Genomic DNA, 21,114 nt, shown 5'->3' on the forward strand with positions numbered 1-21,114 from the left:
TGTTTATTTTTTATATAAAGAAGCTGGAATGTAATTGTTGTGAAAAGGAAAATTATTGTTATTTAGAAGATTTTCTTTACAGAAAATTCGGAACAGAGGATTTAAAAGAAAATTGTGTTGATGCTACTTGTATGATCCACTTCAATTTCTAAAGATACTTGCAGCTTCATTGTAATTCAAAACTGAGCCACCATTCAACCCCATGAAGAAGACAAAGAACCCATTATGAAACTATTAAATTAAGAATTAATGTAAACATGTCTTCTTTATTATTTGCATTGAGATGACAAAAATTTGAATACTGAGGATACAGTCATTACATCATAATAAGAAGAGTATTACTAAAACAACACACATTTCTTCCCCTATCATGTCATCATAAATTTCCCCCATTTCATAGAGGGCTTCAATGTACTTTTTCCACCTGTCTACACTCTCCTTTGCACTCTTATGTTAATGCCTTTGTTCTAATTTCACAGATGGTTGTTTTTACTTTTCTGTATTCTGAATCTGCCTTCCAATAACCATTTCTTTTTTGATTTCTTCACATTTCACCTTTGTCCGTTGCATTTCCTGTTTACTTCATTTATAAGTAATTTATATTGCTGTATTCACGTCTTTCCCTGAACATTTTTATACTGGCTTCTTTTGGTGATCAGCTGAAGTATTTCTTCTGTTATCCAACATTTCTTCATAGTTACCTTCCTTGTACATATAGTTGTCTGTCCTGCTTTTCGACAACCCCTGTAGAGATGTCCATTCCTCTTCCAAAGGACTTCCAATTGTGATATTCATTATTGCAGTACCTTCAGCCTTAGAGAACTTCAAGCGCACCTCTTCATTAATCAATACTTTAATATCACACTTCTTTCCATATTGATTCTTCAGGACAATTCTCTTAAACTTCTGTCTACTCTTTATCATTACTGAATTGTGATCAGCATCTGTATCTGCTACTGGATATGTCTTACAGACCTATACCTGATTTCAGAATCTCTGTCTGAGCATGGTGTACTGACAACTGGAATATTTGGTGACACTGCGCCTTTTCCAAGTGTGCCTGGTACTCTTGTGAATTTTGGACAAAGCATTCAATATTACTAGCTGAAACGTACTGAAGAATCCAAAAAGTTTTTCTACTCTCTCTTTACTACCATCAATCCCATATTTTCCTGTACCTTTATCTCCTGTCCCTTCCCATCCTACAGCATTCTGAATATTGACAGTTTTTTCTAGTTTCCCTACCATGTTCCGACATCTGACATTCCATGCTTTGAATCATAGGCTGAGTTGGTTATTCGCCCTTTTTCTCATAATCACCTCCAACTTGGCAAGGTCTCCCATAGATCTGAATGAGGAACTAATCCAGATTCTTTTGCCGATAGAAAGATCATGGTGCATATTTTCAACTACTTCCCAAATATCCGGTGTTTATATTTTAAGTGTCTTTAATGAAGAGGTTTCCATTACCTTCCGCATCCTTATGCAATTGTTCATTGCTGATTCTCCTGCCATTTAGGGGTTGTTTCCACCCCAAGGTTAAAAATTACCCTGAACCTCTATCCACAGCTCCACCCTCTTTGACAGATACCACTCATTCATAATCTATCCATTTCTTTGTGCTTACAAGCAAAAATTTCTTTAACTTGCCACAGATCCTTTATTAATAATTGAGAAAAGTAAGTAGAAACAGTTGACATCACCACCTCTAAGGATACATACTATTGTCCATAAAACAGCTGATGATTAATGATATGGCAGAATCAATGCAAGCCCGTCAGTTTAGGGTACCTATCAGATGACTTGAACAATATACTTTAAAATCTGGAGGTCACTATTGGTTACTTGCTCTTGCCTATCACAGCAATGAGTGTGACTCGAAGAGTCGCACAATCTACTGAGAGACAATAGTGTTGGAACAGTGCTTCCACTCCATTTATTTGACCAAAAACAGTAGTTACATGTGCTGTACATGTTGAGAGTTTAGCACACAACATAAACTTCTGGCTGGAAATGGTTATGCAAAGATTAACACTATGAGATACTCAAGTCCATGAATAACATCAAATTCCATCATATTACTATGAGGTATCCTGCCAGAGACAAACACAGTCTCGGGTCACAGTGTAGGTTGTCAACAACAGAAAGAGGCTAGCTGGCACAGATATTGTAAGCTTGCGTTTCCAGCCCATTGTAGTGTTCTGGCTGCCCGATGCATGTATGTGTCACTGCCAATTGTGGGATCAAATAAAGTCATACTAAGTGAGTCACCAGCTACAGCATATCTACACAAAGAGTCAAAAATGACCAATTTTTGGTGACTCTATTAGGGCTGGTGCCTCTGATAGGTCGTCCATCTCAGTGTCCTGGACGGGTGGCTGGGTCCATCAGAGCCAGTGGAGTTTACAGGAGATGCCAGGACCAGTTGTGTTGGAGCAGGGGCACGGGACTACTTCTTGGTCTCTACAGAATGGCAGTGATAACTACAGTCATCTCATCGCAGCAGCAGCAGCAGCAATTGAGTCCATAGGTGTCCACATTGTGAAGGTAGTGACCCTGGCCACTTATGATGCTAGCAGGGCAAGGACTGAGTGCAGAATGAGGGTAGGATCACCACCCATAGGATTCTGTAGTGAGGAGGAGGAGGACCCTGTCCTCAATTGACAGCCAGTGTTTCAAAGAAAAGTAACATCTCAACATTGAGTCCAATCTCAGGGGGAGGCAGTCCAGCCAGCCTGATTTCATCCATTCACAGATTTGTCCTATCATGGAATGCCTCCGAGTTTCTGTAGCAGTGGTGGATGTCACAACTGGAAAATCATTTAAGGTGCAAAGTGTTCCTGGGTCAACACAAAGCACACAACCTCCTGCTGGTCAAATATATTGAGGCCAGCCAGAAGCTGGGAAGTGTCTGCATACACATAATGTATGTTCGTTTGTATTCAATGTGATACTAATTTGCAGATAAAAAGAGGACCCATCACTAAGAGTGCTGTGGCATTTTGTCAGATAATGATAAGTAAGTGCCGAATAAAGCGAGCAAAGACTTTTGATCAGTCACTAAGTGGAATTTCACACGACAGAGATATGTGTGAAATTTGCACACTGCATAGACAATTGCAAAGGCCTCTTTCTCGATCTGTGCATCATTCTCTCAAGGGATTTATTTAATGTTTTGGAAATGAAAGCTATCAGACATTCTGACACTTCTACACTCCTGGAAATGGAAAAAAGAACACATTGACACCGGTGTGTCAGACCCACCATACTTGCTCCGGACACTGCGAGAGGGCTGTACAAGCAATGATCACACGCACGGCACAGCGGACACACCAGGAACCGCGGTGTTGGCCGTCGAATGGCGCTAACTGCGCAGCATTTGTGCACCGCAGCCGTCAGTGTCAGCCAGTTTGCCGTGGCATACGGAGCTCCATCGCAGTCTTTAACACTGGTAGCATGCCGCGACAGCGTGGACGTGAACCGTATGTGCAGTTGACGGACTTTGAGCGAGGGCGTATAGTGGGCATGCAGGAGGCCGGGTGGACGTACCGCCGAATTGCTCAACACGTGGGGCGTGAGGTCTCCACAGTACATCGATGTTGTCGCCAGTGGTCGGCGGAAGGTGCACGTGCCCGTCGACCTGGGACCGGACCGCAGCGACGCACGGATGCACGCCAAGACCGTAGGATCCTACGCAGTGCCGTAGGGGACCGCACCGCCACTTCCCAGCAAATTAGGGACACTGTTGCTCCTGGGGTATCGGCGAGGACCATTCGCAACCGTCTCCATGAAGCTGGGCTACGGTCCCGCACACCGTTAGGCCGTCATCCGCTCACGCCCCAACATCGTGGAGCCCGCCTCCAGTGGTGTCGCGACAGGCGTGAATGGAGGGACGAATGGAGACGTGTCGTCTTCAGCGATGAGAGTCGCTTCTGCCTTGGTGCCAATGATGGTCGTATGCATGTTTGGCGCCGTGCAGGTGAGCGCCACAATCAGGACTGCATACGACCGAGGCACACAGGGCCAACACCCGGCATCATGGTGTGGGGAGCGATCTCCTACACTGGCCGTACACCACTGGTGATCGTCGAGGGGACACTGAACAGTGCACGGTACATCCAAACGTCATCGAACCCATCGTTCTACCATTCCTAGACCGGCAAGGGAACTTGCTGTTCCAACAGGACAATGCACGTCCGCATGTATCCGGTGCCACCCAACGTGCTCTAGAAGGTGTAAGTCAACTACCCTGGCCAGCAAGATCTCCGGATCTGTCCCCCATTGAGCATGTTTGGGACTGGATGAAGCGTCGTCTCACGCGGTCTGCACGTCCAGCACGAACGCTGGTCCAACTGAGGCGCCAGGTGGAAATGGCATGGCAAGCCGTTCCACAGGACTACATCCAGCATCTCTACGATCGTCTCCATGGGAGAATAGCAGCCTGCATTGCTGCGAAAGGTGGATATACACTGTACTAGTGCCGACATTGTGCATGCTCTGTTGCCTGTGTCAATGTGCCTGTGGTTCTGTCAGTGTGATCATGTGATGTATCTGACCCCAGGAATGTGTCAATAAAGTTTCCCCTTCCTGGGACAATGAATTCACGGTGTTCTTATTTCAATTTCCAGGAGTGTATTTGGCAGTGTGAAAGACAGTACTGAAACCATCCCCGGAAGTATCTGTAGCAAGGATCAAAGGTTTTTCCTGGGGAAGTAGGGCACCAAACATGGTAACCTTTGCAGAACCTATTAAGAGAATGGAACACATTGTTGTGTGTTGATGGCCAAACAAACTCAGCCTCTTCCTTTCAGAGGGAAGTAAGGGGCTGCAAACTTTCTGTGAAAGACTGTAGTTCTTTTAAGTTATGGGGCGGGGAACATGTTTTCAATGGCTTGTACATGGTACTTGGTCAGTAGTACCCTGTTGTTATTTATAATGAAACCCAGGTACATTAGACTGGCCTTCCACAGTGTGGAAAAAAAGTGAGTGTTGGCTTTCAAGTAGCCAATCTGTCAGATCGGTTGTTCCAAGTATCATTGGAAAATGGCAGGTAAGGTAGAAATACCAAAGGGAAGCTGCAGATATTGATAAAGACCAAACATGGTGTTAAAAATTTACACTCATTTTGGAGTCTGAATGCAAGGATAACTGCAAATACATCTCAACAGTTCAATTTTAGAGCAGTGAAGTTTGCCACCTTTTTATTTTGAAAAACATCCTCAAAATACTTAATCGAATAGGTGTCACTCAACACTTGAGAATTAACTGCTTTAGTGTCTCCAGAAAGCCTAAGGGGGCCATTCAGTTTGTGTACCACTACTAAATGGGATGTCTATGAACTACACAAGGTAAGTACGATCACTTTTTTTTTGTGGTTGGAGGTCATTGAGCTTATTTTTGATCTCCTCATGCAATATACGTAACACATAGTAGGAAATTGGGTTGGAGGTACATCTTTGCCTGTTGCACAGCCTTGCCCTGGAGAAACCAACTCTGGAGAACTTGTGCAGATGCCATCAATGGTTTGGAAGCAAACTGTGGTGCAAACAAGAGGTATTGTCATAAGACCGAAAATCCAAACTGATTAAATTTGTTGAGACCAAAAGTATTCTTGGTTGCAAAAGTACTGACAACAATAAAGATGACACCTCTGCTTGAAAACTCCCATGAATCAGAAGTTAGTGGCCATTGTACAACATAACCTTTCCCAAACAAGTTTGCAACAGCAGTGAACTCATTTCCATGTATGTATTTATCAGCAAATCTGAAGCCCCTTTATCAATTTGAAACACTATCCATATGACAAATATTTTCAATTCATTTAATGACTTCTGTGGTATTCATGGTGGTTTCAACTTTATTTATAGAATCCTGCTCCATTCTCTTGCAGTCTTTGCATGACTGGAGAAATTGCAGACACTACCTATGTGGTGATTTTTCTGACACCAAAAACACTGTTCACCACACCTGGGGCACCAGTGGTGAGGGAGGTGTGGAAAACAATTAGGATAGGATGGCAACTGATGTTTGTGGTAAATTAACACATAAAAAGAACTAGAATCAGAAGAGTGTGACTGACTGTATGTTATCAACAAGAGAGTAGCCATTGAGTAAGCTCTAAGGATGCAGACGGAGTATGACACTGGCTTGTTGTCACTATGTAGGCAGCTTTATCCCATTCTGAAGACCATGGGACCATGTCATGATGTGGCAGAGGGCATGTTTTCATCCCATTGCAGAGTGCTTGCTCTTGGCTGCATGTATGTGGCACCATCGGTTGTGAGAGGGAGTGAATAGTCTTGATTTGTGATTCACTGGCTACAATGCATAGGACTCTAACTTATGCCTCAGCTGCTGCCAAGAAAGTCACTGATCATAAGAACAAATGAATGTTGATGCTCATAATTGTACAAACATCATCACTATTCGTCTATGGTGCAGTAGAAAAATGTTTTACGGAGATGTGATTTGAAACACATGCTGGGAATGGGTGGACCTAGCAGAAGCTGGGAGAATGATGTTTATTTGAGTGTGCTTTGGCAAAAGAGAAAATCTCTTGCAGTGTTTTTATGTTGTGGACAAGTTTTGCTAGTCTTGCACAAGGCTGTTAGTTTTGGTTGATGGAAAAATGATCCCAAATACCTTAAATTAATGTTTGACAAGAGCATGCTTCCAATAGTGTGAAATTAATCTGGAATTGGACCTTTTCTTTAAACATGTAATAGTGTTTATTGTAAGAATATGTTGTAAAATGAAATTATGCCTCATTTTATTTACACAAACAATTCAGAATCAATCATGATTCATTTTCAAGTTGTGAACTGATGACAGCAGATTCAAAAAAATTAATTTATTAGTTCAGAAAATTAGCATAATTGTGTGCTGGAACAGAAAATTTTTCTTGTTGATGCCTAGAGTTCCTCCTACATGTCACTGCCTAATACACTCCAATAGCTGTTATTCTCCTAGTCAATGCAGCACTGTCAAAAGGCTGTCAATGACTCCAAGGCAAAATCTACTATCATTAACCTAAACTTTTGTGTCATCCATCCTTCTAGTTGCATATGTTTTCTGCATCACTGCAGATGTAATGTGTAGAAGGAACACTTACCCAAAGCCACAGCCCAGCTTCCAGCAAACCTGGTGGTTCCATTTAACTAGGTATAAGATTGATCCTGATTTGTGGTGTGCTGACCCTGTGATCTACAATGGCTGATGGTCTAATGTAATACACATGTGAATCTGTATTCCTCTATTTTACAGAACCAGTACGAATAGTATGTGCACTTGTCTTGGATCACCGGCACCAAAACTGATAAATGTTAAAAGACAATTCTATTCTCCACCTTGGCTGTTACACAATCATTGTCATTTATATCATACGATCAGCTGATTTTGGCACTGTGCAATTTTCAAATGTTATTCCTACTGTCATAACATGACACTGTCAATCTGTGCAGCATAAATACAAAACTCACAATACATTGCACAGAACATTGCTTTACATGGGTTGACAGTGATGAATCAGCCTCTGTAGTGCAATGTTCTGCGTGATATGAGTTTTATGTTTACAAACATATGCTGCTACAGCAGAAACATTGTTTTAAATTGGTGACGAGACTGGAACATTGTTCTTTCTTGAGTCTAATACAACAGCAGTCAAATATTTCAATAACAGCTGCATATTTGCATACAGCCACACAGGATGACAGTGTAAAGTTGTGATTACAGGAGCAGCACTTGATAAATGTGAAATTTACTGAGTAATTCTTTCATTTTATTATTAATTGGTTTCTCTCCAATTCTCTGGGTCCTTCTGATCCAAAGCCACTTGCTCCGGAGTGAGTCATTGTAAATATATTGTCACATAGAAGAAGGTGTAATTAGATGAATGGCGAACAATAACTTCACTTAATGAAGGTTTATTCAGCACTTGCACATACAAGAGCGCGAAGCAAACTGCCTCCGATCAGAACACATACAGTATATATACAGCTACAGAACATCCCAGTAATACGATTCTTGACATTTGTGTATACTTCTACAATGTACTCGAACCGAACATAGAAATCAAAATGTTACAGTCCAGGTGAGTTTTGAACTCACAACCTTCCATTCAACAGTTTAGTATCATAACCACTACACCATGGTACTACTCTGCTTCTTCTGCAACATTCCTCCCTCCTTAACAGAACAGCATCTCAGTGTTACATCCTCCTGGTCCAGGAATGAGTCATCAGTCCTACATACTCCAACTCCCGATGACTGATGCTCACCCTGGCAGTGATCTTCTTATAACTTCTTTTGCCACTATGCTCCTCATCACCTTTCCGCATGTTGCCTGTCGCTGGAGCTTCAAATTTACAAGTAACATCAGATAACTGTCACAACCTTATAAGGTCCAAAGTAGCGCCTGAGGAGCTTATCAGAGAGACCAACATTCCAAACAGGAGTGAAGATCCAGATGAGGTCACCAGTCTGGTAGACAACAGGGTGGTGGCTCACGTCATAACTTCGGCGGTCATTTTCTTGAGCCTGCAGCGTGTGGAGTCCAGCTAACTGGCGAGCTTCCTCAGCTCTGGTTAACACCTGGCCGATGTACTCATCATCCACGTCATCAGGATGTACCGGAAACACAGTGTCCATCGTCGTAGTCGCCTCACACTCATGCACCAGGAAAAATGGCATACATCCTGTGGTGTCATGTTTGGCAGTGTTGTAGGCAAACGTCACGAAAGGTAGCACCTCATCCCAGTTGCTCCAGTCAACACTGACGAACACTAATAGCATGTCAACCAAGGTCTTATTAAGGCATTCAGTAACCCCATTAGTTTGCAGATGGTAGGCAGTTGTCATGTGATGAGTAATGTTGCACCAACAGTTTCTCTCTGTCACAAGATTCAATTGAAAAACTTTCCCTCAATGAATAATTAATGACCTTGGGGCACCGTCTTCTACGATGAATTTGGCTACCTCGAATGCTTTGGCTGTTTTCACAGCTTTTGTAATGGCATAGTGTGTCAGATAATAAGTGCAAACAATAATCCATCTATTGCCACTAGCAGACAGTGGAAATCATCCAAGGAGGCCAATCCCAACACAATGGAAAGGCGTTTCGGCTGGTGGAATTGGTATGAGTCAGCCAGGTGGTTTCTGAGGAGCTTCAGGTGTCATAGAAGATTATCCATCATCCATTCAAAAGTTGCTGGTGCATTACACAAACCAAACGGCATTACCTTAATCTCATACAGGCCCTCAGGAGTGATGAATGCAGTTTTCTCACGATCAGCCTCATCTACTTCGATTTGCCAGTATCACGAGTACATGTCCATGGTTGAGAAAAACTTAGCCCCCTTCAGACAATCAAGTGTATCGTCAATTTGTGGAAGAGGGTAAACATCCTTTTTAGTTATCTTGTGAAGCTTCCTGTAATCAACACAAAAGTGCCAACTGCCATCCTTCTTCCTGACAAGGACCACTGTTGATGACCATGGGTTCTGTGAAGGCTCAATGATGTCAGTCTTCATCATTTTCTCTACCTCGTCACGAATTATTCGACGTTCCATTGCTGACGCACAGTATGCTCTCTGGCTTATTGGTTGACGGTCTTCAGCGCTAATCTGGTTCTTCACCGTCGATTTGTCTAATTTGCTCTTCAACTAGCATTCAGAGAACTCTTGAAGAATTGCAAGTAGCTTCTTCTGTTGTTCCTTAGTAAGATCTGGTGATAGTAGAGCTAGAAGATCTTAACTCATAGTAGTAGCACTAATTTCACCTAAAGACTCAGAATGGGAGGTTTCTATGATGCTCAGCTATTCTTCAATTAACGGCTCAGTGTTTGCTACGCACATGCATCTTGGAAGGATCTGCAGTTCTCGGCAACAATTAACTATCCACAATTCACTGAATCTGTTCTTAAATGAGGTGACAGAGGCTGGGATGACAAAGTTTTTCTTCAGTTGTATGCTTCTCCTACATACCACAAGATCCATGGGTTGATTCATGGCATGACACATGACAGTTACCTTTCTAGTGCTGATTGCAGAAATGATCACTTCATCCAGCACATAGTCCCCACACACTCAGATGTGCATCTTCCTGGCCACAATATCTCATCTGGTCTAGCATAATATTCGAGCAACCACTATCGCCTGAGAAGCTTCCAAAAAGTCCCATCTGAGAATGACGTCATGTCTAAACTCTTGTAAGACAATGAATTCTAAGGGCTGTGTATGGCCACTTATACCCACACGAATGGTACATCTTCCTGTAGGTTTTACATATTTCCCATTAGCCGCCTTCGGCAGAGATGTTTTGTTGTCGACAAATACGGTCTTCTGCAACTGGCGACAGTACTTCTCTGAAATGACTGAATATGATGCTCCAGAGCCTACAAGAGCTTGGGCCAAGTCGGCCATCCATGAGGATATCGACATAGTTTCCTACCATTTTTTTTCCCTACATTTTTGTAGTGATCGATGGCCTCACCTCCAAGGAAGATTGCACCCTTTAGTTTCCAGGTTGCGGCGGCTAGGGGATCAGCTGAAGCTTCTAAACGGTGATGGAGACCTTGATTGGCGTGTTAGGGAGCGTCCTCTCCAGCAGCTAGCTTGTGGCAATGGTGACCTTCATCATCCTGCACCCACATCTTATTCCTCTTCATCGTCCTGGAGTTGGCATCGGCTAAGATCGGTCTCCTGTCTTCTGGCGCGGGCATCATCAAATATCCACTGCCTTTCTCGACAATAGCACACCACATGCCCCTGTCATCCGCAGTGGAAACATACTGGTTGGTTATCCTGAGTCCTCCAGATGTCAGTCTTCCTTGGTGTCCAAACAGGTTCCTCATGCAGCATTGTAGGAACATAACTCCACCTGGGTCTCGACTTTTTCACAGTTTTAAAGGTTAATGAAGGACGAGAGATTGGGTCCAATGCCTGTTCCACTTCCTCCCTTATGATCTCTTGGAGCGTCTCAGTTTTTTGCCCACTGTGCAATCCAAGTGCCCTCTGAACTTCCTCTCTCACTATCCGACGAAGAACTCTTGTTAAATCAGTTGCTTTCTCCATCACAAACATCGATATGACATTTGGAAGCCATTCAAACTTTTTGCATGTAATTCTTTTCTGATGCATTGTCTCAATATACCGGCACCATTTTATGAAGTCATCTGCCGTCAAAACCTCCTTCAGAAGTATGGCTTGATACATGTCCTCAGCAATACCCTTCATGAGATGTCCAACCTTATTTTCCTCCTCCATTCTAGGATCCACTATTTTACACAGCTCCAAGACGTCTTGAATGTTGGATGCTGTAGTTTTTTCTGGACGCTGTGCCCTGCACTTTAATTTATCTTCAGCCTTGCACTTCTGTTGTTGTGTGTTGCTGAAATACTTGCGCAGTTCCGCCTGGAATACTTCCCAGCTTGTGAACTTCTCTTCGTTGTTCTCATACCATTGCTTGGCAGTGCCCTACAAGTAGAAAAATATGTTAACGAACAACACAGTGTCATCCCATTTGTTAAATTTGGCTATATGCTCATATACCTTCAGCCACTTGTTTGGATCTTGGCCATCGTCATGAGAGAACCCGGAAGGATGTCTCATGTGATGGCACACAGTTGCTGTCATCATAACGTCCTCTTCTTCTTCTGTCTGCAGTAGATTGCGATCTGTTGAATATGGCTCAGACTCAGGTTTCTTGCCACATAAATGGCGGTTCTGTCGTGCCCTAATGGGAGCCACTGTGTTGTCGATGATGTGCGCTATCACAAGTTCCAATATCCAGCGGCTCCACCAGAACAATGTCATGTAGAAGAAGGTGTAATTAGATGAATGAAAAACACTAACTTCAGTTAATGTAGGTTTATTCAGCACTTGCACATACAAGAGTGCGGAGCGAACTGCCTCCGGCCAGAACACATACAGCTACAGAACATTCCAGTACAATGATTCTTGACATTTGTGGATACTTCTAGAATGTACTCAAACTGAATATAGAAGTTAAAATGGTACAGTCCAGGTGAGTTTTAAACTCACGACCCTCCATTCAACAGTTTAGTATGATAACCACTACACCACGATACTACTCAGCTTCTTCTGCGACAATATCTCAGAATACTAAGAAAAAGTTAAAAACATGAAATATGAGATTTGTAAATTCTTCTTTTTCTTCTTCTTCTTCTTCTTCTTCTTCTACAGCGAACATCCAAAGGATTGACTGACAGCAGTTAAAAGTGGCCGCAGATTTCGACTCTCCCTGTCTCTCCAATTTCCTCCTCATTTGTAACAATAAAAAAATTAAAAAGAAAACATAAGTGAAAGCTCATGAACTACTGTGATGATGTCCTCTACAAAATAGGAGGAGACGCCACAAGTAGTATTTTTGTTTCATTTGAAATTAGCCAGTCACATTTCCAATTTTATTCTGGAAGTCTATTCAAAATGTAATCTTCAGACCCGTGTATATATTATATATTCTGTACTATGATCAAGGATCTGATATCCAAGTGTAAATTGACTGTCTACTGTTCAATGAGTGAAAACTGCAGTTCGTTTTGGATGAGTAATGAAGGGATATCCAGCCCGCCTCACAATCACACATTAAGTCATCTCCTAGGAGATGTTCAGTTGTGGACTTTCACTGCTGCGGTAATGAAAACATTCTCCAATGACGATATTGAACAACTAGTTAAATGGCCATGAAAATATGAACAGAACAGTTAAACTGAGTATACATAGGGCCAGGAAACCTCATCAATCCTAGGATATTTTCCAGTCACTTTTTCCTTTTTCTTCCACCACTAGCAATGATTTTTGTATCTGGAGCTGCCTTGTTGCACTATGATGGCTCTGTCAGTCACCTAAAAAGTCAAAGGAAGGCAAGGGCACGTGATCTCCAATTGGACTACACCAGGAAATAACTGGTGTTGGAACTAATGTTCACACTGATGACAGCTTTAGTGTAACGTTATTACCAGATCTCTCTGTGAGGCTTTTACACAGGGCTAGGAAATGCCCTTTAGTATAACTTAAAAATCCCTCAGTTATTTGCTAATGGAGCAGAAACAATCATGAGTGTAAGGGGGGCACCAGATCACAATTCAAAAACACCAATACAATACTTGTCAGATTTAAAATTATTTTCTGTTGAAGTTGAATTACATCTTACAGAGTAAATTAAAAATTTAGATTTTGAAAATCTTTATTGAGGTTGCTTCTTAAACTGAACTTTATCACTCACACATTAAAATCATTAATGGAGGTTGTAATGAGGCAGACCAGGATACGCCGTAATGAAGAGAGTGATCCCTTACCTAGGATGCACACAGTTCACATTTTATTTTACCATCAAATACAAAAGTTTGTGTTTCTCTCCATTTACACATGAAGTTTAATTATGAATTGACAGAATGTATTATTATTCAGATAATGTTTAGCCAAAAATATAAGGATTAAAATCAAATGTGTCAAATACATATTTGTATTTTCTGCTTCAAAATAATTTGCGACAAAAATTTTTACACTAGAAATAACAGAATTATGATATGAAATGACACAAATGGTAGTAAATCAGTATTTGCATCTGTAATTAGAGATAACTTTTAAAATATTGTTGTAATTGTAAATTTTTCAGTTTTTCTGATGTAAACATCAAATACTTCATGATTTTGAGTAAATAATCTGTGTGGTCTGCTTATATTGTTTACTGATTTGTAACACAATTAATTTCATGTAAAAATTTGCTACTGTGTTTAATTAAATTTTTAAATGTAATAATGTTTGTAATAACTTGCCATCATTATTTGTTATAAGTAACAGCATGCCTTGTTATAAGTAACAGGGTGTCTCAGCTCAAGTGTGCTAGTATGGCTGGAGATAGTACAAGGAAGTCATTGTTTGTCAGAGCACCTTGCAATACAAGTTCATTAGTTATAATTGATGTATTTTATGAAAAGTTATAACACAGATTGTAAAGTGCATTTTTTTTCCTTCAATAGAGTCCTTATCCAACATCCTACACACATGATGAACAAATTTTATTTTGAACTGCAGCGAATCAAGTTTTTACCAATCACACAACTACAAAGAAAGATCCAGCTAAGACGTGCTACTAATGATGTCAGTATTTGTAAAACACTTCTTTAACTATTTTGAAACATAATACTAAATTAAAATTTTTGTCAACTTATCAAACCATTCTGCAGCAGATTGTTACAATGTATGAGGGAGATTCAGGTGAAAAACCTTAAAAGTGTAATTAAAAATGAACATTTTGTACCACTGTTCTGTAAGTTGGCAGTATTGTTACCAATTATGTAAGGAATGCCCTACAGGAAGCAACATACTATACACAGACTAGTGAAACATGGCCGCAAACCAGTTCAAAATGGCTGCCCTGTTTGTGACATGCACCAGGGTGGAATAGCATTCTGTCATATATTTCCTGAGCAGTGAAGGTAGAAATCTATTAAAATCCATTGGCGAATGAAGGCCCAGTATGTTGATGTATGTCTATCATTGCAGCAAGTGTTTGAGTGGAGCAGAAAGTTTGAAAGTGGCATGACTTCTGTGACAGATGCTCAGATCAGGATCAGGCATACTGTGTTGTGACACCAGAGTCTTACTGCAGCAGTTGAAGCCATTGTGATATAAAATCATTATGCAACAGTTGATGGAACAGCCAGAAATATGAACATTAATCATGGCTCAGCACATTACATCATTCATCAAATGCTTAGTTTTGCAAAGTGTCTGCAATATGGGTGCAACAGCAGCTCACTCCAGAATTGAAAGAGCAACACATTACATCTGTGAAGAGCTTTTGCAGCACTTTGAAGCAGAAGGTGATGGCTTCTTCATGAGAATCATTACAGGAGACAAAACTGTGGTACACTACCACCAACCCAAAACAAGAAAGCAAGCAAGTAGCAGCACCATTCCTCATTATCAAAACCCCTGAAGTTCTGGATGCAGCCATCTGCAGGGAAGGTTTTACTGACTCTCTTTTGGATGAGCAAGGTGAAGTCTTGGAACACTACACAAGTATAGGAGACACCACCACTAGAGCACTGTATTCCAGTATGTTTAAAAATCAGCTTCAGCCTGGAATTAGGTTTCAGCGACATGGACTCCTCATTGCAGATGTAATTTTGAAAAATGACAATGTTTGGCTTCATGTCGTCCATGCAACACTAGCAAACCATCAATGACCCACATGTTGATACTCTGCTACATCTGCCATACCCACCAGACCTCGCACCACATGTTTGGGCAGCTCAAAGAGGCAATGGGAGGACAGAAATTGCAGTCCAATGAAAAAGTGCTGCATCAGGTAATGCACAAGTGGCTGCACACATGAATAAATTCCCCCTCTCCCCTGCCCCCCCCCTCCCCCCACAGGAATCCATGCACTTCCAATACACTGGGGGAAGTGTATTAAATGACATGGAGATTGCGTCAAAAAATGATACACCTGTGTTCCACTTTTGTTCAATTAAAAAACCATATTTAAGGTTTCCATTTAACCCCCCCCCCCAACCTCCCCCTGCCACATATATGGACTATGAGGGGTAGGCTGGCCCAGAAATCTCTGATGAGCAAAGAAACCACTTTTCACATCATATTTGCTTATCAACTGCAGCCATTTTGCTTCTGAAAGGGGCGACATTCTTTCCCAACTTAAAAATCCACTGCATGCCATGTTGTATAAGAACTGCAAAAAGACCTTTGAGTGACTTGAAGGTACCCTTCATTGAATCTAGTCCTTCAATCTTGCATCCAAACTGCTGCTAATGACATAGATGTTTAAAAATAAATTTGTCAGAAATGCAGTTGATGTACTTTCACAAGATGACCAAGACTCAACCTGTACTATTTTTATCATTTTCTGTTTCAACATAATTCTAACACTTTGTTAATCTGATATTGTTTTACAGTCCCTCTTTTTATTAATTAAATCTAGCAAGTTAGTAATTAGTAAACTTACAAAACCTGTTTGATTCTTTCCCTATAATTGTTTTTAATATTAAGACTTATCTACATCTACATGGATACTCTGTAAATCACATTCAAGTTCCTGGCAGACGGTTCATCGAACCACCTTCACAGTTCTCTATTATTCCAATCTCGTATAGCATGCGGAAAGAATGAACACCTATATATTTCTGTATGAGCTCTGATTTCCCTTATTTTATCATAGTGACTGTTCCTCCCTATGTAGGTCGGTGTCAACAAAATATTTTCGCATTCGGAGGACAAAGTTGATGACCAGAATTTCGTGAGAAAAATCCATCACAGCGAAAAACGCCTTTCTTATGATTTTGAATATGCTGAAAGAGTTGAGTATGTCAGTCGCTGAACGCTTTTAGTTAAAATACATGGACAATAAGGCTATTTCTATGCATGTTCTAATATTAAATAGTTTATATGAGAGCATGCTGAAAAGTAATGTCAATTTTTTTTTATGTGAAACTCTTGAAGCTTTTTAAATAAAACAGACATTACTAGCCTTCTGCATCCTTATTCTTAGTGTCTATATATTTATTTCTCAACATAGTCATCCTCATAGTAATGCTGGCGATGAACACATTTTTCCCAATGAGAGCCCATTTCATCGATACTGTCACTACAGAAAGTTTTGTTGGTGAAGCCACAACCTCACCTCTGCTTGCACCACTTCTTCACTATTACAGTGAAATCCTTGAAGGTGTTCTTTAGGTTTTGGAAACAGACGAAAATCATATGTGGCCAAGTCAGGACTGTGTGCAGGATGATCAATGACAGTGAACCTTAAGCTTTGGGTTGTTGCAGATGTAACAGCACTCACGTGTGGTTGGCATTGTCATGCTGAAGGAGAGGATGCTCCATATGTGGATGAGCACTGAATTAGAAATTAGATCACAGCATGTTGCCTCAAACGCACCAACATAGTTACATTACACACCACCATGTTATATGCTACAATGCGGAGAACTTTAATGACGGAGGGCTGTAAATATGTAGACATGTAGACATGAAGAATAAAGATGCTGAATGTTAAAAACATTCCTTTTATTTTAAAAGCTTCAACAGTCTTCACATAAAAAAATCAGAATCATTAAGTTTCAGCACGCCCTTGTACATTATAAGATCTGGTCAACAAACATTTATAAATAACGGCAACTCTAGAAGTTTTGACACCTATCTTAACGATCGTCTTTTAAAACTCATACTCTGCTTATTGGCAAAGTACTCTTCCTAATGTTTTATGCACTGCAGTATCTGTTCCAACCACTTGGTGAAGGCTTTGAGATAGACTTCTCCTTTTGGGTATATAAAATATACAGAGATTTCATGAAACACAAATTGAGTACTACAGATGGTAGCTTTTACTTTCACCAATAGGAAGAATTCATACCAAGTTGGACCAGACTTACAGGTAAGATGGTTCTGGAATGTGACTCCTCAAACAGAGGCTCTCTCATGCAAGGTCTTATAAACCAATCCAAGATTGGATTCAATTTGTTGACAGGTGAAGTTTTCTTCAGCTATGTTGGCCTCGACTTAGTCCAACCTAAACACAATATTTCTCACGTGTGAACTCAATGAACAATGGCACACTTTGTTCAGGTCAAGCACCACTGAGCATACATACACTCCTGGAAATGGAAAAAAGAACACATTGACACCGGTGTGTCAGACCCACCATACTTGCTCCGGACACTGCAAGAGGGCTGTACAAGCAATGATCACACGCACGGCACAGCGGACACACCAGGAACCGCGGTGTTGGCCGTCGAATGGCGCTAGCTGCGCAGCATTTGTGCACCGCCGCCGTCAGTGTCAGCCAGTTTGCCGTGGCATACGGAGCTCCATCGCAGTCTTTAACACTGGTAGCATGCCGCAACAGCGTGGACGTGAACCGTATGTGCAGTTGACTGACTTTGAGCGAGGGCGTATAGTGGGCATGCGGGAGGCCGGGTGGACGTACCGCCGAATTGCTCAACACGTGGGGCGTGAGGTCTCCACAGTACATCGATGTTGTCGCCAGTGGTCGGCGGAAGGTGCACGTGCCCGTCGACCTGGGACCGGACCGCAGCGACGCACGGATGCACGCCAAGACCGTAGGATCCTACGCAGTGCCGTAGGGGACCGCACCGCCACTTCCCAGCAAATTAGGGACACTGTTGCTCCTGGGGTATCGGCGAGGACCATTCGCAACCGTCTCCATGAAGCTGGGCTACGGTCCCGCACACCGTTAGGCCGTCTTCCGCTCACGCCCCAACATCGTGCAGCCCGCCTCCAGTGGTGTCGCGACAGGCGTGAATGGAGGGACGAATGGAGACGTGTCGTCTTCAGCGATGAGAGTCGCTTCTGCCTTGGTGCCAATGATGGTCGTATGCGTGTTTGGCGCCGTGCAGGTGAGCGCCACAATCAGGACTGCATACGACCGAGGCACACAGGGCCAACACCCGGCATCATGGTGTGGGGAGCGATCTCCTACACTGGCCGTACACCACTGGTGATCGTCGAGGGGACACTGAATAGTGCACGGTACATCCAAACCGTCATCGAACCCATCGTTCTACCATTCCTAGACCGGCAAAGGAACTTGCTGTTCCAACAGGACAATGCACGTCTGCATGTATCCCGTGCCACCCAACGTGCTCTAGAAGGTGTAAGTCAACTACCCTGGCCAGCAAGATCTCCGGATCTGTCGCCCATTGAGCATGTTTGGGACTGGATGAAGCGTCGTCTCACGCGGTCTGCACGTCCAGCATGAACGCTGGTCCAACTGAGGCGCCAGGTGGAAATGGCATGGCAAGCCGTTCCACAGGACTACATCCAGCATCTCTACGATCGTCTCCATGGGAGAATAGCAGCCTGCATTGCTGCGAAAGGTGATATACACTGTACTAGTGCCGACATTGTGCATGCTCTGTTGCCTGTGTCTATGTGCCTGTGGTTTTGTCAGTGTGATCATGTGATGTATCTGACCCCAGGAATGTGTCAATAAAGTTTCCCCTTCCTGGGACAATGAATTCACGGTGTTCTTATTTCAATTTCCAGGAGTGTATTTTTAAAAAGTCATGTTTAATAACCAACAACAGCTTTTGATGAAATAAATCTTTATTAACTACCAGTTTCAGTCATCTGATGCCTTCAGGTATTAAAATCATTTGCAACAACTGATATGGCAATATTATTACTGTGTAATCAAATAAAATAAAAACTCTCGTGCATCACTACCATTAGTAGTAAACTGTTAACAGTTTGATGCATTTTAGTATTAGCATCAGCGACACAGGATCATTTATATTTCATTTGACACCACAGAAACAACCAAATGTTGCTGTAAATAATTAAGATATCTGAAAATGATCTGATGATCAAAAAAAGTAACTAACTAATGTTTATTTCATCATTCATTCTTTGTGGATCTGAAATACAACTTTTTTCAAGTGACAAATTGCTGCTTTGGAAAGTGAAGAGTCAACAAAATCTGGTTACAAATGTTCCAAAGACCAATTTTGATTCTATTCTACCTTAAAATCAACACACAGATATGCTCCTGTTTCAGATTCATTGCACACACCGAAACATAGCCTACCCAGTAGGCTGAGCAAGCTGAAACAAAATTTACTGGCAACTGTTCCACTACCAACCACTGTTCTATAAAATTGAACATGGCTGTCTAATAATGGTAGAAGCACCAAGGACAACAATCTTTTTCAGGATTTCATGCAGAATCCTCTATAGGGAACGATGAATCTGTCAGCTTTCTGTGGGTAGTGCCAACACGACATGTCCACGCATCCTTGGACTAATCTCCGAAGATATTTGCTCACGGCTGACAATCCAGATGATCATGAAGCCATATAACTGAGGTACAAATAATTACATCCCCACTGTACTTGTTCTGAAAAACCAGCTTTTGACGCACAATCCCTTTATGTTGTCACACTCGTTAACTGTGGGTCTTTTGGTTGGGCTGTTGCAATGCTTCCACCATCTGTTTATGCACAATTTTGATTCTATTCTACCTTAAAATCATCACACAGATATGCTCCTGTTTCAGATTCATTGCACACACCGAAACATAGCCTACCCAGTACTTTTTGTCATTTCAGTGTATTTTGTAGTATGATACATCAAAGGAATTTGAAAACCATCCTGGTTTACGACTACTCAACTGCTGCCTACAACTCACAGAAATTAGTTGGAGCTGGCCTTTGAGGCACATATCTCAACTGACTGCATCCAACATGTGCTCAGTAGGTGTGAGTCGGATGTTTTGTGGTATCACACAAGCAACCTCGTGTTTCTGCTATGTTCCTCACACTATTCTGACACAGTTCAGTGGAGATGATATGCTGCATTACCTTGCTGAAAGGACAGGTCATCTACAGGCTGCTTTAGATTAACAGAATGATTCATATTACTAGACAGTTGGTTCCTGATTATTTGATAGTAAGAAACAATGGCAGTCATTCAGGTTTCCCACTTCATATCATATAAAAATCAACCTCATGAGGATACCTCCATAGCACGGCTGAACAATTCTCTGTTGGTAGGTGGAATGCATCGCCTCCTGTGTTTTGCAACATACCCTTACATACACCACAGAGATGAGCTCATACTGAATGGTATTACTGATCACTGGCTATTGTTGTCCAGCACTGCACTGGCAAGTGTTTCTCTGTATCCTTGTCCATTTACCTGCTGTTACAATCCTTGACAGTGGACAGCAACCCTGCCATCAACATATTGTTGTCCACAGCAGTTGGCTGGCAGCAGCAGTTTTCCCTGAACAAAGGTACTCCTGGTACAATAGTGACACATTGGCACATGGAAAGCCAAGTGCCTCCACAATCTCAAAACTGGAATCCCTCATATGCCCTGGACACACACAGTGTGGCCATGATCAACTACAAAGGTCATGTGTCTTGCCCATTCCAGGCTTGACAGTCATGATGATACCTAGTACAATCTCTGACGAGATCATCATTATTCGTGATAGTGGCTAGACTGGACTGCATACAACACTGGAGTGTTAAAAAATTGGGACTTTGTATGGGCACTGATGACCGCACAGTTGAGCACCCCACAACCCAATCATCATCATCATCATTTC

At 42.0% G+C, this 21,114-nt stretch overlaps 1 protein-coding gene across 4 annotated transcripts in view; it reads right to left on the reverse strand.

Annotated features, from left to right (window-relative positions):
• The window catches only part of LOC124605431 (cytochrome P450 9e2-like), a 121,604-nt gene that overhangs the window by 78,271 nt on the left and 22,219 nt on the right, over positions 1-21,114 (reverse strand). The window lies entirely within an intron of this gene.

Source organism: Schistocerca americana, chromosome 3, assembly GCF_021461395.2.
Source record: "Schistocerca americana isolate TAMUIC-IGC-003095 chromosome 3, iqSchAmer2.1, whole genome shotgun sequence".
In the NCBI taxonomy this organism is placed as follows: domain Eukaryota; kingdom Metazoa; phylum Arthropoda; class Insecta; order Orthoptera; family Acrididae; genus Schistocerca; species Schistocerca americana.